This window comes from Anomaloglossus baeobatrachus, chromosome 1 (genome assembly GCF_048569485.1).
Source record: "Anomaloglossus baeobatrachus isolate aAnoBae1 chromosome 1, aAnoBae1.hap1, whole genome shotgun sequence".
Classification (NCBI taxonomy): domain Eukaryota; kingdom Metazoa; phylum Chordata; class Amphibia; order Anura; family Aromobatidae; genus Anomaloglossus; species Anomaloglossus baeobatrachus.
Genome location: NC_134353.1, coordinates 974,191,403 through 974,200,452, shown reverse-complemented (window position 1 = coordinate 974,200,452; position 9,050 = coordinate 974,191,403).

The following is a 9,050-nucleotide window of genomic DNA, read 5'->3' as shown; positions in this document are numbered from 1 at the left end:
GGGGTCATCACAACCGCCATCAGGGGGCAAACCCAGAGATCAGTGGCCGGAGCACAGGGGTCATCACAACCGCCATCAGGGGGCAAACCCAGAGATCAGTGGCCGGAGCACAGGGGTCATCACAACCGCCATCAGGGGGCAAACCCAGAGATCAGTGGCCGGAGCACAGGGGTCATCACAACCGCCATCAGGGGGCAAACCCAGAGATCAGTGGCCGGAGCACAGGGGTCATCACAACCGCCATCAGGGGGCAAACCCAGAGATCAGTGGCCGGAGCACAGGGGTCATCACAACCGCCATCAGGGGGCAAACCCAGAGATCAGTGGCCGGAGCACAGGGGTCATCACAACCGCCATCAGGGGGCAAACCCAGAGATCAGTGGCCGGAGCACAGGGGTCATCACAACCGCCATCAGGGGGCAAACCCAGAGATCAGTGGCCGGAGCACAGGGGTCATCACAACCGCCATCAGGGGGCAAACCCAGAGATCAGTGGCCGGAGCACAGGGGTCATCACAACCGCCATCAGGGGGCAAACCCAGAGATCAGTGGCCGGAGCACAGGGGTCATCACAACCGCCATCAGGGGCAAACCCAGAGATCAGTGGCCGGAGCACAGGGGTCATCACAACCGCCATCAGGGGGCAAACCCAGAGATCAGTGGCCGGAGCACAGGGGTCATCACAACCGCCATCAGGGGGCAAACCCAGAGATCAGTGGCCGGAGCACAGGGGTCATCACAACCGCCATCAGGGGGCAAACCCAGAGATCAGTGGCCGGAGCACAGGGGTCATCACAACCGCCATCAGGGGGCAAACCCAGAGATCAGTGGCCGGAGCACAGGGGTCATCACAACCGCCATCAGGGGGCAAACCCAGAGATCAGTGGCCGGAGCACAGGGGTCATCGCAACCGCCATCAGGGGGGCAAACCCAGAGATCAGTGGCCGGAGCACAGGGGTCATCGCAACCGCCATCAGGGGGCAAACCCAGAGATCAGTGGCCGGAGCACAGGGGGTCATCACAACCGCCATCAGGGGCAAACCCAGAGATCAGTGGCCGGAGCACAGGGGTCATCACAACCGCCATCAGGGGGCAAACCCAGAGATCAGTGGCCGGAGCACAGGGGTCATCAGCAACCGCCATCAGGGGGCAAACCCAGAGATCAGTGGCCGGAGCACAGGGGTCATCACAACCGCCATCAGGGGGCAAACCCAGAGATCAGTGGCCGGAGCACAGGGGTCATCACAACCGCCATCAGGGGGCAAACCCAGAGATCAGTGGCCGGAGCACAGGGGTCATCACAACCGCCATCAGGGGGCAAACCCAGAGATCAGTGGCCGGAGCACAGGGGTCATCACAACCGCCATCAGGGGGCAAACCCAGAGATCAGTGGCCGGAGCACAGGGGTCATCACAACCGCCATCAGGGGGCAAACCCAGAGATCAGTGGCCGGAGCACAGGGGTCATCACAACCTGCCATCAGGGGGCAAACCCAGAGATCAGTGGCCGGAGCACAGGGGTCATCGCAACCGCCATCAGGGGGCAAACCCAGAGATCAGTGGCCGGAGCACAGGGGTCATCACAACCGCCATCAGGGGCAAACCCAGAGATCAGTGGCCGGAGCACAGGGGTCATCACAACCGCCATCAGGGGCAAACCCAGAGATCAGTGGCCGGAGCACAGGGGTCATCACAACCGCCATCAGGGGGCAAACCCAGAGATCAGTGGCCGGAGCACAGGGGTCATCACAACCGCCATCAGGGGGCAAACCCAGAGATCAGTGGCCGGAGCACAGGGGTCATCACAACCGCCATCAGGGGGCAAACCCAGAGATCAGTGGCCGGAGCACAGGGGTCATCACAACCGCCATCAGGGGGCAAACCAGAGATCAGTGGCCGGAGCACAGGGGTCATCACAACCGCCATCAGGGGGCAAACCCAGAGATCAGTGGCCGGAGCACAGGGGTCATCACAACCGCCATCAGGGGGCAAACCCAGAGATCAGTGGCCGGAGCACAGGGGTCATCAGCAACCGCCATCAGGGGGCAAACCCAGAGATCAGTGGCCGGAGCACAGGGGTCATCGCAACCGCCATCAGGGGGCAAACCCAGAGATCAGTGGCCGGAGCACAGGGGGTCATCGCAACCGCCATCAGGGGGCAAACCCAGAGATCAGTGGCCGGAGCACAGGGGTCATCACAACCGCCATCAGGGGGCAAACCCAGAGATCAGTGGCCGGAGCACAGGGGTCATCACAACCGCCATCAGGGGGCAAACCCAGAGATCAGTGGCCGGAGCACAGGGGTCATCACAACCGCCATCAGGGGGCAAACCCAGAGATCAGTGGCCGGAGCACAGGGGTCATCACAACCGCCATCAGGGGGCAAACCCAGAGATCAGTGGCCGGAGCACAGGGGTCATCACAACCGCCATCAGGGGCAAACCCAGAGATCAGTGGCCGGAGCACAGGGGTCATCACAACCGCCATCAGGGGGCAAACCCAGAGATCAGTGGCCGGAGCACAGGGGTCATCACAACCGCCATCAGGGGGCAAACCCAGAGATCAGTGGCCGGAGCACAGGGGTCATCACAACCGCCATCAGGGGGACAAACCCAGAGATCAGTGGCCGGAGCACAGGGGTCATCACAACCGCCATCAGGGGGCAAACCCAGAGATCAGTGGCCGGAGCACAGGGGTCATCACAACCGCCATCAGGGGGCAAACCCAGAGATCAGTGGCCGGAGCACAGGGGTCATCACAACCGCCATCAGGGGGCAAACCCAGAGATCAGTGGCCGGAGCACAGGGGTCATCACAACCGCCATCAGGGGCAAACCCAGAGATCAGTGGCCGGAGCACAGGGGTCATCACAACCGCCATCAGGGGGCAAACCCAGAGATCAGTGGCCGGAGCACAGGGGTCATCACAACCGCCATCAGGGGGCAAACCCAGAGATCAGTGGCCGGAGCACAGGGGTCATCACAACCGCCATCAGGGGGCAAACCCAGAGATCAGTGGCCGGAGCACAGGGGTCATCACAACCGCCATCAGGGGGCAAACCCAGAGATCAGTGGCCGGAGCACAGGGGTCATCACAACCGCCATCAGGGGACAAACCCAGAGATCAGTGGCCGGAGCACAGGGGTCATCACAACCGCCATCAGGGGGCAAACCCAGAGATCAGTGGCCGGAGCACAGGGGTCATCGCAACCGCCATCAGGGGGGCAAACCCAGAGATCAGTGGCCGGAGCACAGGGGTCATCACAACCGCCATCAGGGGGCAAACCCAGAGATCAGTGGCCGGAGCACAGGGGTCATCACAACCGCCATCAGGGGGCAAACCCAGAGATCAGTGGCCGGAGCACAGGGGTCATCACAACCGCCATCAGGGGGCAAACCCAGAGATCAGTGGCCGGAGCACAGGGGTCATCACAACCGCCATCAGGGGGCAAACCCAGAGATCAGTGGCCGGAGCACAGGGGTCATCACAACCGCCATCAGGGGGCAAACCCAGAGATCAGTGGCCGGAGCACAGGGGTCATCGCAACCGCCATCAGGGGGGCAAACCCAGAGATCAGTGGCCGGAGCACAGGGGTCATCACAACCGCCATCAGGGGGCAAACCCAGAGATCAGTGGCCGGAGCACAGGGGTCATCACAACCGCCATCAGGGGGCAAACCCAGAGATCAGTGGCCGGAGCACAGGGGTCATCGCAACCGCCATCAGGGGGCAAACCCAGAGATCAGTGGCCGGAGCACAGGGGTCATCACAACCGCCATCAGGGGGCAAACCCAGAGATCAGTGGCCGGAGCACAGGGGTCATCACAACCGCCATCAGGGGGCAAACCCAGAGATCAGTGGCCGGAGCACAGGGGTCATCACAACCGCCATCAGGGGGCAAACCCAGAGATCAGTGGCCGGAGCACAGGGGTCATCACAACCGCCATCAGGGGGCAAACCCAGAGATCAGTGGCCGGAGCACAGGGGTCATCACAACCGCCATCAGGGGGCAAACCCAGAGATCAGTGGCCGGAGCACAGGGGTCATCGCAACCGCCATCAGGGGGCAAACCCAGAGATCAGTGGCCGGAGCACAGGGGTCATCACAACCGCCATCAGGGGGCAAACCCAGAGATCAGTGGCCGGAGCACAGGGGTCATCACAACCGCCATCAGGGGGCAAACCCAGAGATCAGTGGCCGGAGCACAGGGGTCATCGCAACCGCCATCAGGGGGCAAACCCAGAGATCAGTGGCCGGAGCACAGGGGTCATCACAACCGCCATCAGGGGGCAAACCCAGAGATCAGTGGCCGGAGCACAGGGGTCATCACAACCGCCATCAGGGGGCAAACCCAGAGATCAGTGGCCGGAGCACAGGGGTCATCACAACCGCCATCAGGGGGCAAACCCAGAGATCAGTGGCCGGAGCACAGGGGTCATCACAACCGCCATCAGGGGGCAAACCCAGAGATCAGTGGCCGGAGCACAGGGGTCATCGCAACCGCCATCAGGGGGCAAACCCAGAGATCAGTGGCCGGAGCACAGGGGTCATCGCAACCGCCATCAGGGGGCAAACCCAGAGATCAGTGGCCGGAGCACAGGGGTCATCGCAACCGCCATCAGGGGGCAAACCCAGAGATCAGTGGCCGGAGCACAGGGGTCATCACAACCGCCATCAGGGGGCAAACCCAGAGATCAGTGGCCGGAGCACAGGGGTCATCACAACCGCCATCAGGGGGCAAACCCAGAGATCAGTGGCCGGAGCACAGGGGTCATCACAACCGCCATCAGGGGCAAACCCAGAGATCAGTGGCCGGAGCACAGGGGTCATCACAACCGCCATCAGGGGCAAACCCAGAGATCAGTGGCCGGAGCACAGGTAACCCCTTCACTATCACACTTCGGGGCCCTCTGTGGTGCCATATTTTGCCAGTGTTATCATTTCGCGGCTGATTATAAGAACAAGAAACCAGCTTCATCCCCGACTACACTGCAGCGGTGAATCCAGGCGGGTGCACGGCCAGGAGCGGGTGCGCGGCCAGGAGCGGGTGCGCGGCCAGGAGCGGGTGCGCGGCCAGGAGCGGGTGCGCGGCCAGGAGCGGGTGCGCGGCCAGGAGCGGGTGCGCGGCCAGGAGCGGGTGCACGGCAGGAGCGGGTGCGCGCCAGGAGCGGGTGCGCGGCAGGAGCGGGGTGCGCGGCAGGAGCGGGTGCGCGGCAGGAGCGGGTGCGCGGCAGGAGCGGGTGCGCGGCCAGGAGCGGGTGCGCGGCAGGAGCGGGTGCACGAGGCTCGGGAACACGGCCAGGAGCAGGGCGGGCGGATCCACAGGAGAGGAGGCGCATGCGCGATGCGCGATGCTAGTTCTCGACCATTTAGCCACTAATTATGTTACAAAATCACGTGACTTGTGTCGTGTTCTTTAGTTCCGCCCACAAGTCACATGACGGGCAGTTGGAAGTTTCCTGGCTCCGCCCATCGCTGTGTCACCGCGGCCAGGACGTTGACAGGTGGACGCGCGGAGCCGGCTGTGGGGGTGAGGGAGGCGCGGAGCCGGCTGTGGGGATGAGAGAGGCGCGGAGCCGGCTGTGGGGGTGAGAGAGGCGAGGAGCCGGCTGTGGGGGTGAGAGAGGCGCGGAGCCGGCTGTGGGGATGAGAGAGGCGCGGAGCCGGCTGTGGGGGTGAGGGAGGCGGGGAGCCGGCTGTGGGGGTGAGAGAGGCGCGGAGCCGGCTGTGGGGGTGAGGGAGGCGAGGAGCCGGCTGTGGGGGTGAGAGAGGCGAGGAGCCGGCTGTGGGGGTGAGAGAGGCGCGGAGCCGGCTGTGGGGGTGAGAGAGGCGAGGAGCCGGCTGTGGGGGTGAGAGAGAGGCGCGGAGCCGGCTGTGGGGGTGAGGGAGGCGCGGAGCCGGCTGTGGGGATGAGAGAGGCGCGGAGCCGGCTGTGGGGGTGTGAGAGAGGCGCGGAGCCGGCTGTGGGGGTGAGGGAGGCGCGGAGCCGGCTGTGGGGGTGAGAGAGAGGCGAGGAGCCGGCTGTGGGGGTGAGAGAGGCGAGGAGCCGGCTGTGGGGATGAGAGAGGCGCGGAGCCGGCTGTGGGGGTGAGAGAGGCGAGGAGCCGGCTGTGGGGGTGAGAGAGGCGCGGAGCCGGCTGTGGGGGTGAGAGAGGCGAGGAGCCGGCTGTGGGGGTGAGAGAGGCGAGGAGCCGGCTGTGGGGATGAGAGAGGCGAGGAGCCGGCTGTGGGGGTGAGAGAGGCGCGGAGCCGGCTGTGGGGGTGAGAGAGGCGCGGAGCCGGCTGTGGGGGTGAGAGAGGCGAGGAGCCGGCTGTGGGGGTGAGAGAGGCGAGGAGCCGGCTGTGGGGGTGAGAGAGGAGCCGGCTGTGGGGGGTGAGAGAGGCGAGGAGCCGGCTGTGGGGGTGAGAGAGGCGAGGAGCCGGCTGTGGGGGTGAGAGAGGCGAGGAGCCGGCTGTGGGGATGAGAGAGGCGCGGAGCCGGCTGTGGGGATGAGAGAGGCGCGGAGCCGGCTGTGGGGGTGAGAGAGGCGCGGAGCCGGCTGTGGGGGATGAGAGAGGCGCGGAGCCGGCTGTGGGGGTGAGAGAGGCGCGGAGCCGGCTGTGGGGGTGAGAGAGGCGCGGAGCCGGCTGTGGGGGTGAGGGAGGCGCGGAGCCGGCTGTGGGGGTGAGAGAGGCGCGGAGCCGGCTGTGGGGGTGAGAGAGGCGAGGAGCCGGCTGTGGGGGTGAGAGAGGCGCGGAGCCGGCTGTGGGGGTGAGAGAGGCGCGGAGCCGGCTGTGGGGGTGAGAGAGGCGAGGAGCCGGCTGTGGGGGGTGAGAGAGGCGAGGAGCCGGCTGTGGGGGATGAGAGAGGAGCCGGCTGTGGGGGTGAGAGAGGCGCGGAGCCGGCTGTGGGGGTGAGAGAGGCGAGGAGCCGGCTGTGGGGGTGAGAGAGGCGAGGAGCCGGCTGTGGGGGTGAGAGAGGCGCGGAGCCGGCTGTGGGGGTGAGAGAGGCGCGGAGCCGGCTGTGGGGGTGAGAGAGGCGCGGAGCCGGCTGTGGGGGTGAGAGAGGCGCGGAGCCGGCTGTGGGGGTGAGAGAGGCGCGGAGCCGGCTGTGGGGGTGAGAGAGGCGCGGAGCCGGCTGTGGGGGTGAGAGAGGCGCGGAGCCGGCTGTGGGGGTGAGAGAGGCGCGGAGCCGGCTGTGGGGGGTGAGAGAGGCGCGGAGCCGGCTGTGGGGGTGAGAGAGGGCGCGGAGCCGGCTGTGGGGGTGAGAGAGGCGCGGAGCCGGCTGTGGGGTGAGAGGCGCGGAGCCGGCTGTGGGGGTGAGAGAGGCGCGGAGCCGGCTGTGGGGGTGAGAGAGGCGCGGAGCCGGCTGTGGGGGTGAGAGAGGCGCGGAGCCGGCTGTGGGGGTGAGAGAGGCGCGGAGCCGGCTGTGGGGGGTGAGAGAGGCGCGGAGCCGGCTGTGGGGGTGAGAGAGGCCGGCGGAGGGCCGGCTGTGGGGGTGAGAGAGGCGCGGTGCCGGCTGTGGGGGTGAGAGAGGCGAGGAGCCGGCTGTGGGGGTGAGAGAGGCGCGGAGCCGGCTGTGGGGGTGAGAGAGGCGCGGAGCCGGCTGTGGGGGTGAGAGAGGCGCGGAGCCGGCTGTGGGGGGTGAGAGAGGCGCGGAGCCGGCTGTGGGGGTGAGAGAGGCGCGGAGCCGGCTGTGGGGGTGAGAGAGGCGCGGAGCCGGCTGTGTGGGGGTGAGAGAGGCGCGGAGCCGGCTGTGGGGGGTGAAAGAGGAGCCGGCTGTGGGGGTAAGAGAGGCGCAGAGCTGGTTGTGGGGGGTGCCGGTGCCGGCTGTGGTGGGGGGGTGTGGAGCCGGCTGTGGTGGGGGTGGGGGGGGGGGGGAGAGGCGCGGAGCCGACTGTGGGGGGTGCGGTGCCGGCTGTGGTGGGGGGGTGCGGAGCCGGCTGTGGTGGTGGGGAGAGGCGCGGTGCCGGCTGTGGTGGGGGGGGTGCGGTGTCGGCTGTGGTGGGGGGGTGCAGAGCCGGCTGTGGTGGGGGTGCGGAGCCGGCTGTGGGGGGGGGTGCGGAGCCGGCATTGTACAGGGGTCAGCAGCACTCTCTTGTTGTCTCATGTTTCTCCTGAGTGTTTTAAGCTTTTCTAGTTTCCGCATTTCCCCTGGATATTCCCTCCGGTAATGGCCGCCTCCGGTCTGTGCTCTGAATAGTGACGTCATCAGCGCTTCCCTCTGCAGGTGCACAGCTGCATATAACCATCACATGGTTTATTACCAGTGCAGCCAATCCCTGTGCTCTGTACATCTATGACAGTGATTGGCTGCAGTGGTCCTGTGTGCTGAGGCTGTGACTTCACCACTGCAGACAATCCGCAGAGCAGTGATGTAGACGCCACTCTGCTGCTGGGAAGAGCAAGCATCAGATGGGAGCGGGGCCGCCGCCGAGGAGGATGGGAGCGGGGCCGCCACCGGCAAAGAGGATAGGAGCGGGGCGGCTACATGTACATGTGTGGCTCTCCGGCTCTGCTCCAGTGGGTCGCCATGTTTTCTTTCGTCATGGTGGTGGGTTGCCAGCTTCGCCCGGTTTTTGCCTTTTCTGATGATTTCTCCTCACCGATGCCTTTCCGGCTGGGGGCGTGGGGTCGCCGGGCTCTGCTCCGCTGGGGCGTGGGGTCGCCGGGCTCTGCTCCGCTGGGGCGTGGGTCGCCGGGCTCTGCTCCGCTGGGGCGTGGGGTCGCCGGGCTCTGCTCCGCTGGGGCGTGGGGTCGCCGGGCTCTGCTCCGCTGGGGCGTGGGGTCGCCGGGCTCTGCTCTGCCGGGGTGTCATGTCGCCGTCTCTGCCCGGTTTGCCTTTTCTGATGACTTCTCCCTTTCTTTCAGCCGGTGGATGTGACGGTGTCACTGATGCCGTTCCGGGGGGCGTGGGGTCGCAGTCTCTGCCAGTTTTTGCCTTTTCTGATGACTTCTTCTTTCAGCCGGTGGATGTGACTGTTTCACCAATGCCGTTCCAGTGGGGTGTGGGGTCACTGGGCTCAGCTCTGCCGGGGCCTTGTGTCGCAGGGCTTTGCTCGGTTCTGCCTTTCAT